We start from the raw sequence: 17026 nt of genomic DNA, 5'->3' as shown, positions 1-17026 counted from the left end.
ATAAGGGAGCAGAGAAGAAGAAGCCTCTTCGTCCTCAACATATCGAAGAGAAGAATGAAAGGGCGTCCCTAAAGTCTCCACAACTCTCAACTTACTTCTAAAGAAATATTCCACTCGGAAGTCAATAGTTGCTGCCGTCGATCGAGACGATTCGTACGGACTTTTGCAATCCTGTAACGAACCTCTAGAGGATCGTTACATTCTACGCCTGTTGTTATAATAGGCTCTTTCTCGTAAACTCGAACAGGGACCGAGAGAAGATACTTCTTAAGATATGAGAGAGCTGTGGAATATCAGAGTTGATCTGGACCACTGGTTTCCCAAAAACTCGTTTCGAGGACTGGAGGGACTACCGAATCGCTTTACTTCTTTCAGATTAAGATCCAGGACATTTGAAACCCCTATCCAGATATCCGGCACCTTCTTTCTATCACCTCAGGTGATAGACGCACTGAGAGATGTTCAGAATCATTCCTAGATCTTGAATAATATTTCAGTTTCCCGGTCGGAAAAAACTGTGATCTTAATTGCAGTCTATTCGGGGAAACAAAACTTCTTCAGGAAGGAAATGGTCCCCAGCAAGCTCATCCATTCCCTCCCCGAGTATGCTTACTTCCCTAATAAGGCTGCGCTTTGCCTAAGCAGGAGAGCATATAAAAGTGCAATGTTGCGGTAGACTCGTAGTTCTATACCGTGCGGTAACAAGCACCGAAAGGATTAAGAGATAACTCTGTTGAACATAGTAAGGCAAAACGAATGCAACGTTTATTCATTCACGTAAGAAATCCCTTCAATCTTAGGCTAAAGTCCGTGATTGTAGGACAGAGATACAGTTAGTCAGTCAATCCCGCAGGAGAGACGTAACCGCCAGCACAGAGATACGGTTAGTCAGCCAATCCCGCAAGAGAGAGAGACGTAACCTACCGCGCATGACAGCGCACGATCTGTTACTGGTGGCTCAGTTGGACTGGAGGACAGAGACAGCGTGACAGCAGCAGCCCAGCAAGCTTACGAATGTCGTCTATTAACTTTATGTCTGGGTTGCCAGCTACCCTATTCTACCAAAAATTGGTCCGTATTTTTGAGCAGATAGACTCTCAAGCTGTATATTTAGGCGAAACAGAAAACGCTAAATATATAGATGCATTTGTGTCGTCAGAACACTACCATACAACGTAAAAGATAAATCGGAAACTCCTGGAAGGCTGCAGGGAGTAAACGATTAAATGTCCTTAAAATAGACAATAGACCTCTCGGTTTGCCATTTCGAAGAGGTAACTACAGCAAGCGTATATGACTTGAACCAACCAGAAATAAAATAACGCAAAGCAAAATGATATTGTTATGATACAATAAAGTTTGTTCATACTTACCTGGCAGATATATATATATATATATAGCTGAATTCGGAAATACAGCTACATACATATCTGACAGGCAAGTTTCATGAACAAAACTTAAGAGAATCGAAGCAGTCAGCTCAAGCTTCTTATGTTATTGGACATAAGCGTTCATTGACGTAGTCTACAAGTCTATTTCATTTTTGTACGAGTCTGCGAATGACGAATGAGAGCTCTTCCGAATCTTGTCAATAAGAGCTTATTCGCTTACGCAATATCAAGTTAATGAGATGTTTGTCAATGAGAACTAATCCATTTACGGGACAAAGAGATATTTTGTCAATGAGGGGATACCCACTTACTTGACAAAACGATAGTATATTGTCAATGGGGGAAAGTCACTGAATTTACAAAACGTAATCCAGGAAGTCGAGCATTTTATTTTCCGATTCCCGTCTCAAACGAGGAAGGGGCAAGAATCCTGTTAAGAGACTAGGCTTACGGCAGGGTGAACGACGATGTTCACTTCGTCCAGCGTAGTCCCGACTAGAAACTAACCAAAACCTATTCCATCTGAAAAACCCTTTCAGATGGGCTAAAAAGCTTGCAAAATTATCCTGGGAAGAGGAAGAAATTCTCCAACCAGCTTCCTCTCCCGTATCACAACTAAAGCCTGCTAAAGCTTAAAATTTATTGGCAGTATGGCAAAAGAAGTCCTATCTTGCGCTTTCCTGAAGAGCGTCCTTTTGATGAGTACCTTTGCAAGAATCCTACTGAACATTGCCAAGAGTCCTGACGTGCAGGACATCGAGCCTTTACCTAACCCGTAACTGCCTTATCGCAAAGTCTTGACTGCGGTAGAGAAAACGAGATCTTCCCTAGAGCTTTCCTTAACTCCATCCACCTTTGCGAAAAGCAATAAAATATTGACAGAGATCTCTTGAATTCACGAAACCCGAGGTCTTGCTGGGTTTCGAAGACGAAGTTGTCTGTTCACTTTAAGCTTCCTCCGAAGCACTGCTTACTTCACATTCTTTGCATGTGAGGTATAAGGTATCACCGAAGGTAGAGGTAAAAATTCTTGAGGCCCAAATCGTAAACAAGAGCTTGAAGAGTTCAATAGAAACGTTCAGCCAGACGACACACCTGGCGTGCGCTGGCGCGCGCGCTCGGCGTCCACTGGCGAGCAGTGAGCACGCTCGGCGTCCACTGGCCAGCAGCGAGCACGCTCGGCGTCACTGGCGCGCGCGGGAGTGCGCTCGGCGTCCACTGGGCAACACCGCCACTGGTTCGCGCTTGGCGTGCACCCGCGCGCGCCTGGCGTCCATCCGAACGTCCCGTCCAAGCCGAGCGTCAAAAGAAGCGTGCAGAAAAGCGTCACGCTCCTGACAGGCGTCAAAACAAGCGAGATACATCTCGGAGAGAAAATCCGACTGCACGAAACAGTCTCAGGAGAAGGGTCGATCGTGCGAGAATACGAGGGGCACTGGCGAGGGAACGCCTTCTTATTCTCACAGTAACAAAACTCGGACGTCCGCTCTCAAAAGCGTTCGCGTCCTGCTACTAAGACTTCCATTTCATATTTCTCGGTGGAAAGACGTACACGTGACCAGGCGACGTTCGCCTTCTTACTTCTCACTGGAACGCATAACGAGAGAGAGAGAGAGGACGTGAAGCGTCCTCCTCTACAAAGCTTCTATTTAGAGGGCGCGAGTCCTTCCGAAAGCTCCAACCCCTGCGCGGGGAGGATGCTTCGGAGGACGAGAAGCAATCCTTCAGGATTCGTGCACGTGCACGCACTTAGGCAGTCTTGGGGATTTTCATCAGAAACTGCCGAAGGCACGCCAGATCGGTGGGGGTTCCTCGTAACCCTCCTTCGGCTTTCGACATGCTCTCTCCCCGGGTCCTGGGAGTCAAGCAGAGGTCCCAGCCTAGAGGCGAAATAAGGCCGATCTGACGCACCCTCCACTACACAAGGGGCACTGTCACTGCACTTAGCCACTTCGCTATTGCTCTCTAAAGCAAGCACTTTCGATTCTAAGATACGAATCGAAAGAGTATTAGAGAAAGGGCAATAACCTCTACAGACACTGTTTAGGGCCCGAAGGCAACATTACAGGTTATGAGAAACAATAACAGAAGTAGCACTCACAACAATGAAGGAGAGCGATCACCTCTCGCAGACAAATTCATAACCCGTAGGCCATACTACAGGGTTAGGCAAAAAAAAAAAAGTCTACAGGAAGGTTAGCAGGTTCACTACCCTGACTTTTGTTTACTGATTAATTGCGTACATACGAATCATACGTTTTCCTTACGGAATTAGACATGTTTACTGATTAATTGCGTACATACGAATCATACGTCTTCCTTACGGAAGAAAGACAGTCACACTCCTCACATGAACAAATCTCAACCAAGAAGCAAGACTCATACCCCTCGTGCATACCAAGTGCGGATCTACCGAAGCTTTCGGTAGCCACACCCTATCTTTGCAGACAACACCCTCTGAAACTAGCCTAACTAGATTCAGATATCTTATGCAAAAATGAATCAAATTCAAATCAATTTAAGATAGCGTATGTCTAGCCACAAATCCAAGTAAATAAATTAAAAGACAATAGGATACTTAGCGGCAATGAAGTTTCCAAAATCTAAGACGGAGGTACTGGAAACAGGTTGTTTCCAGCACCGGCGACAGAAAAATTATGAATAGAAAATGGAATGATTCCTGATACCCGCCTCCCAGCGGCGGGAATGGGTACTAACCACCTGACTCCCACTGCGTGTGTCGTAAGTTTTTAAAATTCTGTCGGACTTCAGAAAATACAGCTATATATATATATGACAGGTAAGTTTCATGAACAAAATATGTAATAGCTATTAGTGAACATATGGTATAAATTGTCCTACTATTTTATTATAGGTGATCTTAATTATCTCACATTCATTTAACAGTATTATATTTATATTTATTTAAATAAACTGTAAGTAATAAAATAACAATAATGAAAAACAAAGGGAAAAAATGTTTTTGCTGCAATAGTGATGTTTGTTTGATTATGCATCTGACCTCACATTTCCGAAATCTGAAAAATTCCAAAAACCAAAAAATCGGATAAAAGAATGTGTGTGTACTGCACATTTTTTAAAACATTATGTACACACACACAATGTCTACACATTTACTGATATCCGTTGGTGAAAGACTCAAATTACAGTATTTATTCCTGAGGGATGAGAGAGAGAGAGAGAGAAGAGAGGACCGGAGAAGGGATGAGAGGAGGAGAAGATAGAGAGAGAAGTAGAGACCGACGAGAGAGAGAGAGAGAGACGAGAGAAATGATTTAGGACTCCAAGGCGTGGTATTTTTACAATTACTATTTTATTATCTTGGAATTCTTTTTTAATCTTGAGATTTTCTATTCAATTCTCGGGATTAGTAAGAAAATTACTATAACTTGACTAGCAGCAGCACACATCTGAATGACTCGGCCATTAGCACGCTAAACCACCAACCTTATGAATTGACGCTCTTGGAAAAGGAACTCGCATGATACATGAGATACATGACAAAACCACTGTTTATTGGTGAAAATTTGGGGGTAGCATGATATGCGAGATCGCACGTTACTCGAGTATATACGGCATTCATTAATACAAAATCAGTTTACCTATGAAAAACACAATTCAGAAACTGAAGGAAAGTGACAAACTTTGTTATTTAGTGAGGGAATCTCCCTCGAGGTGTCAACAATGTTGTATCATGAGAGCACTAGAATAGTGAAGAAAAATGATATTGTTATAATACAATAAAGTTTCATACATACTTACCTGGCAGATATATACATAGCTAAGACTCCGTCGTCCCCGACAGAAATTCAAATTTCGCAGCACACGCTGCAGGTAGGTCAGGTGATCTACCGTCCTGCCCTGGGTGGCAGGATTAGGAACCATTCCCGTTTTCTATTCATATTTTTTCTCTTCCACCTGTCTCCGCGGGGAGGCTGGGTGGGCCATTAATCGTATATATCTGCCAGGTAAGTATGTATGAAACTTTATTGTATTATAACAATATCATTTTCATACAATCAACTTACCTGTCAGATATATACATAGCTGATTGACACCCTTTGGTGGAGGGTAAGAGACAGCTAACATGGAATAGACAGGTAAACAACATATGTTGTAGGTATAAATAAACCTTGGTTCCTATCTGATAGGTGGTAGACTTCGTGGCTGTTGCCCGGTAGTCTGCATCACCTCAAGACTTTAGCAAGATATGTGATCTATGGCTAAGAGTTCTTGTGGGTCTGCCGATGGGGTATGAACCGCTTACTCGGCAGAGCCTGAAAGGACTTTGTCAATGGGTACTGGACCACTTCTATGACAATACACCTTATGAAGGAGCGCAACACAGATCCCGATCACCTGATCCTAACACGAGGGTTCGCGCTCAAATTGAAAAGAGTTATCCCCACACTCCTTTCAAAAACCCCAATAATTTCACCAAGTTAAAAAACTTTAACTCAAAGTTATGGATCAGTGTCAGCTCCTTATCCCAGTAACGTATCCGCAGAAACGTATAAACCAAAAGAGAAGGATCTCTCGTAGGTTAACTTGACATCCTTTGTGTAATGAGAAGTCAACACAGAGTTGCCTTTACCGTACAACACAGCTAATATGTCTTATATGACATATTGTTATGTAAAGAACAAGAATTTGCAAAAGCGCGCACTTCCTGCGCTTTTAATTCTCAGCTGTTTGAAGGAATCAAGTCACTTATGAAGTGCTTAGGAGATCTCCATGTTTCAAAGAAGACCAGGGCTTTCTTGAAATGGATCTCTCCCGACTGAAGCCTGAAGCCTGGCAGGAACCTCGCGCCTGGCTGGTGCTTCGCTCTTGGTTGGCGCCTAGCGCTTGTCTGGTACCTTTCGCTTGACTGGCGCCTCGCATCTGGTTGACGCCTCGCGCCTTAGCTGGAGATTCGCGCCTAGAGCCTGGCTGTTGCCTCGCGCCTGGCTGGCGTCTCGCGCCAGGTTGGCGCTTTGTGCCTGCCTGGCGCCTCGCGCCTGGCTGGTGCCTTGCGCCTGCCTGGAGCTTCGTGGCTGACTGGTACCTCGCGCCTGCCTGGCGCCTCGCTCCTGCCTGGCGCCTCGTGCCTGGTTGGCTCCTCCCCACTTGCCGGAGCTTCGAGCTTGGTAGAGTCTCGAGGATGTCTGGCAATGTGTCCACATCAGGACACTCCTTTATTTTGTGCCCTATATGTTCGCATCTAGCGCATCTGTGTCAGGTTGTAGGCCCTGTCTTTCTCCTCATCCAGACAATGACAGTGTTCTTGGGCTGTCTGCCTCTGGCGTTTTTACGCTGTTTTTAGCATAAGGCTCGCCTGGTTGGCGCTACATTGTCCGAAAGTCCTGAACATCCACAATAGTAAATCACAAGACTGGAGAAGGGTGGAAGAAATTCTTCCACTATGAGCTTTGGCCTCTCCGGCAAGGGGAGGTGATTGTAGTCAGCTACATCCAGTATACGATAGGATATCTAACAGTATGAGAGATAAGAGTCTTCCTCCGAGGAGGATCCTTCTTGAGTACTTCCCTTGCTCACGAGATCTCTTCTTACCTGTTGAAGGGCCTTCTCGTTGCAGAATCTTCCCTATCCTTGTCCGAAGGAAGGGAAGAAGCTTGGAAGTCGAAGGAGACTCCGAGCTGAAATTGGGAGTACTCCTGATTTCTAGCTCCTTATTGTATCCCTCTGAACACCTTCTGGGAAGCATTTCGAGCCGTCATCGCATTCCAAAGACTCTGTAGCAAAACGTTTTAACCATTCTACTGTAGATGAAAACGTAAGTACCCTGCCTGGACAACGAAACCTCTATCTGAAAACATTGAATCAGGAATAGGGGGTTTTAGTTCTTTTGCCAGACATACTATGCTGGCAAGAACCCATTGCCTAATCTCCCTAGAATCTGATGCGAGATTCCAATGCTTAAAAAAAAAATTCACTTAGTCTTCTTAATCGTTTGGGACCAAGAGAAACAAAGAATTCCCTCATAAAAATTTCTCAAAGAAGTTTGATGAGGAGCAGTTCCATCTTGTCGGAACAAAAAAACTGTGGCCACAAAAAAGATCCCATTAGAAGTACATGATATCCTACTCTTGTCATATTGAGGTATCGTATAAGATCCCGAAGATCTTAATCCTCTGGTATCTCCAATCCCTTTATAGAGACAGAGTATAGCCTTTTACTGCGTTCTTTGATAGCAGATATATAAAGGTGATTCTTCCCTCTGAAAGGGAAGAAAAAACCGCTATGTGGTTCACAGAGGTATCGGAAGAGGACAGTTTCCTCATTCCCTCTAGCACAATCTGCAGCAATTCTATATCTTGTCCATGACTATTGTCATTTACCTTGAAAAATCCTCTCATTCATGTCCACTTCTGGTCAGTCTGCACGCAGACAGACTCAGAGTGGAGAGGTTGTCAAGGTCCATTTATAATAGATGCTGATAGAATATTCAGACTGTCTTGGAAAAGACTTCCAAAACTTGCTGTGAGAAGAACGTGACCTCTGTGAATCCAACCTCTCTAAGGCCAAAATGAGGCATAAAATATTATCTTCTCTTTCTTTGACGCCCTTTATCTTAAATTCTGCAAATAATTTATATTTAGGGGAAAAAAGACTAAAGTTTATTCCCCTTTCTAAAAAAAAAATAAAGATGGCGTATATTGCTACCTCTCTTGGTTCGAGGAAAAGGAAGCAGTCTATAGGAAGCCTGTTCGTCTTCTACCTTACTAAGAGATCTATGAAGAAGACTTTCCGCAGGTTCTCACAACTCTTTCCAATAAATGTTAAACATGTTAACAGTTATTATCGTAGATCGAGAAGGTTCTCTTTGTTAACGCGAATAAGAGCGAAAAAAGAGATTCTCGATGCTCTTTGCGATATGAGTGTCGTGGAATTGGCCTAAGTGATTAAATGGGTAACGAAATCAGGAACGAATCTTGCCGTTACCGAGCCTGCTGTCCGAGAGGCTACTGGACTCTTAGGTTAATAACTCGCTAAAACGAGAAAATCTTGGATGGTGCTCTTGGCTCACTGCGCCAGGCTGGCGCTTCTGGCGCAATTTGCGCCAGGCTGGCGCTTCTGGCGCAATTTGCGCCAGGCTAGCGCTTCTGGCGCAATTTGCGCCAGGCTAGCGCTTCTGGAGCATTGCGCCAGGTTGGCGCTTCTGGCGCATTGCGCCAGCCTGGCGCTTCCTTCTAATTCTTTTTAGGTTATGTGCCAGAACACCTGTGCCTTTATGGTACCCGACATCCTTTCACATGTTAATTCCGTTCTTAGTAGGAAAAAGCTTTATATACGTAGTATAGTCCATTCAGGGAAACAAGTTCTGCCACAAAGAGAATGTTTCCCATCCGACTCATCCATCTTCTTCTGAGCAGGTACTCTAATAAGCTATGCTTTCGTAACCTGAGAGCCAGTTTATATAATATAATGTTCGGCTGTGATAGAATCCTTTAATAATGTTACCTACGGTAACCAGCATTGAAAGGTTGTACTATCTCTCTTATTGAAAGCTTCTTAGCAAAAGGCATACAATATTTTATTTATGTTAGCTTAACTATCCCCTCAATCCGAGGTTAAGACCGCAATTGTAGGGGAGAGATACGGATAGTTATTCCATCCCGCAGGAGAGAGATAAACCCGACCGCTCATGACTGACACCTACAAGGTACTGCATTGGTCTCACTCTCAGGCTCTCAGCGAAAGCAGTCCCCGTTAGCTGTCTGGCCTTACTCTTCCAGAGTTGCCAGCTACTCCATTTAATAAAGGAATTTTATAAAATTATTATCAAACTTCAGGAAGTTCTTATTAAAGCATATTTAAGCGAAACAAGACTTCGATAAATCTAGAAGCTAAGTAGGTGTTGTCTTAACAATCCCTTTAAGCATAGTCCTCCCTAGGAAAGTCGTAGAAGGATACTGGTAATTGAGTTGCACAGAAAAGAAGTAACTACGGTATGTGTTTATGATTTGACCGTATCGTATTCTCATACAGCAGAAACTCTACTACCTTCTACTATCTTCGTTCTTTTCGTTAATAGAACGATAGAAAGAGTAAATATACATCCTTAAGGAAGGAAGTTAATCCAGGAACTCTTTAAATCTTCGTGATTTCCTCATAAATCGCGGAAGAGACAGAATTCCTGTTCATCACTAGGGTTTACGGAAGGAAGTAGATATTTCCTATCCGCCATCTACCCAAGTACCCAAACGTCCGATGAGATTCTTATTAAGAAAAACTCCCAAAGCTCTTGCCTCCTCAAAACGAGGGAAGAGCATGGATGAAGGAGAGAGTCCGCACTGAGAGGAACTGCCTAACACAGGAGTCTTCTGAATAATGAAAAGGGGCTTCTCTTAGTATCAGAATCTTTCTGACAAAAGCAACGGCCGCCTGTGCGACATCTTGCACATTTGCCAGGGGAAAGTTGCTCAAGTTAAAAAACTCAAAGAGGAGTCTCGCGACTGACCTCTCTCTCAAATGAAGATTTTGGAATATTCTGACGCCTGGCGTCTGGATCCTCGCGCCTAGCGCCTGGCGTCTGGATAGTTCCGCGCGCCTGGAATGTTCCGCACGCTAGAAAGGAGACTCGCTCCTGGAACGTTCCGCTTGCGTGGAAGGTCCCGTGCGCCCTGATAGATCCGAGTGCCTCTAGTCTTGTTATACGAGCCTCTTGCCAGTAAACGTTCAATGGAAGCATCCTTCTGATTGCCACTCTACTATAAGGCTCCTCAGTCTAGCCGTCTGTTTTCTCTTTGAAGGCACCTTGCGCCAAGAAAAAAGTTCTGGAACGCGGCTCGCGCTCAGTTGCTGGAACGCGGCTTGCGTTTATCTGTATGAACGAGGCTCGCGCTAGTCTGTTGGAACGCGGCTCGCGCTAGTCTGTTGGAACGCGGCTCGCGCTAGTCTGTTGGAGCGCGGCTCGCTGTTGGCTGTTGGAACGTGGCTCGCGCTAGCTTGCTGGCTGGCTCTCAGCCTCTCGTTCAGTGTTCTCTTAGTTTTCAAAGAACGAGCCAGATCATCCGAACTCCAAACATGTACATTCTTCGTCTTTTCGGATGTACGATGAAGAAACGGAAGAAGAGACGCACTTTTTAAAGGATGCCTTTCCTGTTTAAGATTTTATAGAAAATTTATTTATTTGCCTATTAAAGTAGTCCTTTAAACCCCCGTGCCATACTAAGCAAATTCTAAAAGGAACATGGGAGTTTAAAGGATTGCGCAACACCTAGATGGCTCTGCTGGCTCTTTTACCTGTTTCAGTTCGTCCTCCTCATCCTTGATTTTTTATGGAAGGACGACGGCCTTTGCATTTCGCGATTCTTGGAGGAGAAAAAAATGTCTACCTCGACCCGCAACGAAGCAGAAAAAGCAGTTCAAGCTCAGGTTCCAACTTGGAACCACTGGATAACCTTTTGAAGATAACTGGTGAACTCTACTCCCTCGCAAGAGAATGCTTTTTATAATTGAAGAAGCATCTACATTAACTATGTAACGTTTCTTGCCGACCCACCTGTCTCTGCCTCTTCCGTCGTCGTCTTTGAAGCCAACGTCAACACTTCTATGGAGTCAATGGTTGAACCTTTCCTGCCCAGTAAGTTTCCTACGATTTGTGGCGTATGGTAAAGCTTAGGTTAGGGGGTTTTTAATTTTTCTTAATTAATACCACGCTTTCAGAACCTGTAAATTTTCTATGGATTCTTGTGTTTATTTTGCTATCTATAAAGGTGTATATTTATTGGAACTTTGTTATTACCATTTGTGTAATTACTCTTTTGATTTTTAGGCAGTTGCTAATTGTTAAGGAGGACAGTGGTTTAGTGGAAGACACTGATTCAATTTCTTGTTCTTTCACGCAACTGATTTAGGTAATTTCAGTGTTAAGTGTCAATGATATACACAATTTTTTTTTCATGAGGATAGTCTTTAATTTATTAAATATTGTTGGACTCGATAATGATAGTCTGTTGTTGTTGTTTTCAGAATCCATAGGTTTTCAAAAATTTCCATGAGTGAAGGTCTTTCCACCACAAGCAATAGTTGTCTATTTATGATTAGCGATTGGGAACAGGACTTCAGCCATCGGAGTTGTATCTATGCCATTTCGTAATCTTAACTTTCATACGAATAAATAATTTTAAAGAATTTGTGTTTTTATTTAACTGTGAAAGAAAGCATTCAAGGGTTACCGAGCAAAACTCTTGTGTAAAGCTCTTGGTTTTTCTATAAATTTTTGAAATGGCGCCCGAACAGGGACTCTGAAGGCTTTAGTCTCCATATAGGCGACGATAGGGTGGCATTGCAGGTTGGGTTTTGTGTATTAAGAGTTTGTCTGATTTAACGTTGGGGATAATTTGAATTTATTTAATCATTTTCTGCAAGAAAACATTTAATAATGGAAGAGGACTAAGGTATTTAGTAATGTGCAGGAAGACTGTAAGGTCTCAGGTTTACTAAAATATTCAAAACTTCAGGTACTTTTAGAAGTTTGAGTGATGTCGATAGGTCAACGCTAATTAATAGGTTGAAATGTTATAAGGAAGACTTGCGAAATTATGATAGCAAGATTTCTTCAATCAAATGGTCCTCATCCAAAGACGAAGCAGAATTTGAGGCTGAATTTAGTTCTGTCAGGAATATTTGGACAAAGTTATTTCATTGATAATTCAGTTAGAAAATATACTTCCTTTGTCACCTTCTGAAATGCATGAAACCCCCCGTAGCCTCCTTAAGAGTCCAGTAGCTCCTTTGCCTAAATTTGCTAGCAGTGATGGCGAAAATATAGAATTGTTTTTTAGACAGTTTGAAGAAACTACAAGTAAATTTTCGTATACTGATTATGATAAATTACTTTTGCTAAAGCAGCAAATTTCTGGTAAGGCTGCTGTTTTAATAGAATCATTAGAGGCAGATAGGCAAAAGGTTATTCACATGCAAAAGCACTCCTGCAAGCAGCTTTTGCTTCTATTTTCCAGTTCAAAAATTTAATGTACTGAAAACAGTTGGTAAATATGAAGTTAGATGAAAATTCTGAACCATTTGAATACATTAGTAATATTAGGAAAATACAAGAGGCCGTGAAGACTCTGAACATTAGTGTTGATGATGTTTTACAATACTTTTTCCTTAAAGGAATGAATGATACTTTTAAGAACATTATGATTCAAGTAGCGGGAAACTCAAAACCTACAACTGTACAAATTGTGGAAAATTTCTTTGAATGTAATGAACGTTATTTGAATGTTTGTTCCGCTATTAAGCCTATGGAAGAAGCTTCGGTAGCAAAGAATAGGTTAAATCCCAAAAGCTCCAATTTAGCTATTAAGGTGGATGTTGAAAACGTTAATCCCTTTATTTCATGTACCCTTTGTCAAAATGCAATTTCTTCTAAGCACCCCATTAATAAATGCACTAGGTATATCACCCCAAAAGAAAAAGTAGATAAATTAAAAGCTCTTAATGCTTGCATTAAATGTGCAAATCTAGGACATGGGGAAAATTTTTGTAAGTTTAAATTTAAAAGGAAATGTAGTAAATGTTATGGTTGGCATTTTTCATTTCTATGTTCTTGTGATTCTGTTAATCCTTCAGTGAAAGAGACTGTATCCAATCCCATTGATACCAAACCTAAGCAGAAGCAGCATAGGGATACAGCAACAAAGAAAACTACTCAAAGTAATGTAATTTCTCCAGGTGCCTCACTCCAAAGTAATGGTGGTATAGACTCTTTGTTGCCTACCTTTTCATGTCTCATTGGAAATACGAAGGTAAGAGGGTTAATGGACTCGGGTAGTCAAGCCAACTTTATATCGGAAAGGGCTCTGGAGGGACAGCTTTACAGAATTGTTAATGGATAAGCTGCAGGTTACTGTTAATGGATTTAATGGCCCAAGAAGTATAATTCTAAATTAGTAGAAGTTAAGATAAAGTTTTGGACACGACACATATGACATAGAAGCTATTTGTGTTCCCGAAATTAACTTGAATTTGAAAATACCTGGCTTAAGTTAATTGTACAATCCTTTACAGAAAGAGGGGTATGAACTTTTTGATAATTTTCTAAGGACGGGTAGTGACTCTATTTCTAACGTAGATTTTATTCTTGGTTCCAATTCCTTATATTGCATTATGATAAACTCTGTTGTATATGGTAGAGATACTCCTTCCATGTATTATGAAACAAAATATGGAGTTTTATTTTTATTTAACAGGAAACTTAAAGTGTGTGCTTGCTAATCTAAAGTATTTACCTAATTCCATAGTAGCTTCGCATTTGTCACTTCCTCATGAACAAATTAATGAAGAAAGTTTTAATGTATTGGAAAGTCTTTTTCCCATGACTAATTGCTTTAGGTCTAATGTAATAAAACCTTTGAAAACCCTAAAGAGGAAAACTTTAAAATTTTTGACAAAATTGGTGTAGTTAATGATAAGGAATTAGAAAGAGCTGCTTCTCAATACTTGAACAAGACTCTTATCATTTTCATGAAAGTGTAGTACTAGATGAGGAAACTACTGAAGTAAATCGGAAGTTAGTGAAGTTTTTACTTAGGAACACTCATAGGAATGAAGATGGTAGATTAGTAATGCCATTGTTATGGAATGGTAGAGTTTCGCATTTATTAGGAAAAAATGTTAACTTGTCTAAGAAATATTGGGAGCTACACACAAGAAACTGTCCAAACAGGGAAATTTAATTAAATTGATGGATGAAAATATTAAGGAACAAGAAAAACTAGGTTTGATAGAAAAATAGAAAATTTAGAAGCATTTTGTTCTCAGCATCCTGAATATAGCTTCCTACCTAATATGGGAATATTCAATTTAGATAGGACACCACTAAATGTAGAATAGTTTTCCTATCAAATTTATGTGAAATAGTTCAAAGAGTAATCCTGTTATAAGTCACAATCAAGCCATGTGGGCTGGACTTGTCTTAATCAGAAGATATCTACTTCTTTGTTTCAAATTAGATTTGATAAATATTTGATGTGCTTTGACTTGAAAAAGGCATTCCAACAAATTGCTTTAGAGGAAGCTGATCAGAACAAACTTTTGTTTTTCTGGTTTAAAAACCTTAACATGGGAGACTTTACTTGTATTGCTTATCGAAATCTCAGACTTAGCTTTGGTTTACGATGTAGCCCAACAATACTAATGGTAGGCTTATTTAAAATTTTGATTCTGGACGCAAGAGTTGACCCAATTGAATTGAGGAACTTAAAGAAATTAATTTATTCATTATTATACATGGATAATGGCGCATTTACTGCTAATGATCAAGAATCATTAAGATGGGGTTTTCAAAAATTGAATGAAATTTTTCACCCTTATAAGTTTACTCTGCAGCAATTTGTTACTAATGATGAAACCTTGCAAAGTGATATTGATCATAAATTAGAAATGGAAACTCCAAAAGTAGTAAAACTCTTCGGACTCAATTGGGATAGAATCACAGACAAGATTTCAACTCGTAAACTGAAGTTGGATCCAGAAGCTGATAATAAAAGGTTGGTTTTGAAAAGCATTGCTTTGAATTTTGATCCATACAATTTTAATGGACCTATTTTAAATAGAGCTCGCTTATTCATGCATAGTCTACAGACTGACAAGTCTCTCAGTTGGGATAAAAAAGTTATCCTATAGGCAACAAAAGGAATGGAATAATATTTGTAAACAAGTAAATGCTACGCCAGAAATTGAAATCCAAAGATTTGTAGGTGAAAGAAATAGTTCATACAGGCTAATAGCTTTTACAGACAGCAGTAAATCTATTTATGGCACTACTGTTTTTATCCAGGATATTTCGACGCTAGAAGTAAACTTTGTTCTTGCTAAAAATAGGTTAGTGAACAGACAATTAGAGAATAAAAGCATTCCTTCACTAGAATTGCAAGCCGTTGTTTTGGGGACAGAAACCTTAACTGATTTATGTCAGGAGATAACGGGCCCACAATGTCCAACACCCATTAAAATTACAGAATTGGTTTTGTATACCGATAGTATGGTTTCTTTAAGTTGGATCAATGGGTACGTTAATACACTGGATAAAATGAACAAGAAAAGTGTATTTATATTGAACAGGTTAGAGCTCCTTCAGAGGCTTTGTAATAAGCACCCTGTTAAGTTTAGTTTCATAAGTGGAATACTAAATCCAGCTGATTGTATCACTAGGTGCATATCCTATAAGGTACTAAAAAGAACTAACTACTTTTCAGGGCCAAAATTTCTAAGAACAGGAATTAGTGAAGAAAATGGAAATAATGATAATTTTGATGTAATAGTTCCTAATCCTACGGCAGGTCAGAAAGTAACAAACTACTCACTAAATACTTCTGACACAACTAATGTTTCCCTTTCAATTCAAAGTGAGCATTTAATTGATTTGAATGAAGTGTCCAAATTTTCAAAGTTAATGAAGATTTATATGCTTGTTCTAAAATTTATATGGAATTTGAAAGAGCGAATTAAAGCCAGAAGGAATTTAAGCTCAGACTCAAGACCCAATCTTTATTTGAAAGCTTTTAACATTGTTATTCAAAAAGAACAGAGCATTTGCTACCCAGAAGTTTGTCGTTATTTTGAAGGTAACCGTAAGAATGTCAGAGATATTCCAAATATCGTTTTGCAACTTAATATTTATAAAGATAACTGTTCAATTTTAAGGGTTAGAAGTAAAGTGGGTAAGTGGAAACCTAATAAACTCGTGCACTTTCCTATCCTATTGCATAAGAAAAGTAGGTTAACTAAGCTTATCATAGAAGATTTGCATGAAAAAATGTTGCATTCTGGCTTGTATGCAGTACTGTCTGAAATGCGTAAAAGGTTTTGGATTCCTCAGTATTTTTCTGCAGTGAAAAAGGTAATTAAGGAATGTGTTTTGTGCAAGAAAGCTACAGCTAGGACGATAAAAACAAATCAGAACGCATACAGAGATTTTAGGATAGATCCTCCCTCAATACCATTTAGGTATGTGTTTGTTGATCATTTTGGACCTTTCAATATAAAAATTCATGGTAAAACTTCCAAAGTTTGGATCTTGTGTTTATCTTGTCTTTGGTCTAGGGCCATTAATTTGAAAATTTGTGATTATTTAACTACAAAAGAATATTTGAGATCCCTTCAACTTCATTGTTTTCAATATGGAATTCCAGAGTTGATTTTGTCAGATCTTGGTTCACAATTGGTTGCTGGTGGGAATATTGTAGCAGACTTTTTGAACGATCCTGAACTTCAAAGTTACTTTGATGAAAATAACATTAAAAGGTTAAGGTTTGAACAATATCCAAAGGGATGTAAAAAATTGGGTGGCCTTGTAGAAATTTGTGTTAAAATGTGTAAAAAACTGATTCATAGTGCTGTCAAGAATTATGTTTTAGAATACAGGGAATTTGAATTTATTATTGAACAAGCTGTTCACCTAATTAATAGACGTCCTATAGCTTTCAAGGAAAGCTTAAGAGATGCTCTTGATGTACCAGAGGCTATCACACCAGAAATGTTGATACATGGATATAGTTTGGCTTCCATTAACATCATTCCAAATTTACAACTTTCAGAAGGAGACTTGGAATGGAGCATTGATAATCCTGTAGATGAGATCAGAAATAAATACCATA

The 17026-nt window shown here is 40.3% G+C and overlaps 1 protein-coding gene and 1 long non-coding RNA gene across 3 annotated transcripts in view; one reads left to right on the top strand and one right to left on the bottom strand.

The window, feature by feature from the left end:
* Positions 1 to 17026, bottom strand: part of LOC135220975 (synaptosomal-associated protein 29-like) — a 181961-nt gene that overhangs the window by 150026 nt on the left and 14909 nt on the right. The window lies entirely within an intron of this gene.
* Positions 10525 to 11552, top strand: LOC135221519 (uncharacterized). 2 transcript variants are annotated; one of them, XR_010315997.1, is made up of 2 exons: positions 10525 to 11001; positions 11391 to 11552. It is a non-coding gene; the product is annotated as an uncharacterized LOC135221519 (long non-coding RNA). The 2 variants fall into 2 exon arrangements; XR_010315996.1 differs by having other exon boundaries at positions 10525 to 11275.

This window comes from Macrobrachium nipponense, chromosome 2 (genome assembly GCF_015104395.2).
Source record: "Macrobrachium nipponense isolate FS-2020 chromosome 2, ASM1510439v2, whole genome shotgun sequence".
NCBI lineage: Eukaryota > Metazoa > Arthropoda > Malacostraca > Decapoda > Palaemonidae > Macrobrachium > Macrobrachium nipponense.
This window is presented reverse-complemented; position numbering and strand designations above follow the sequence as displayed.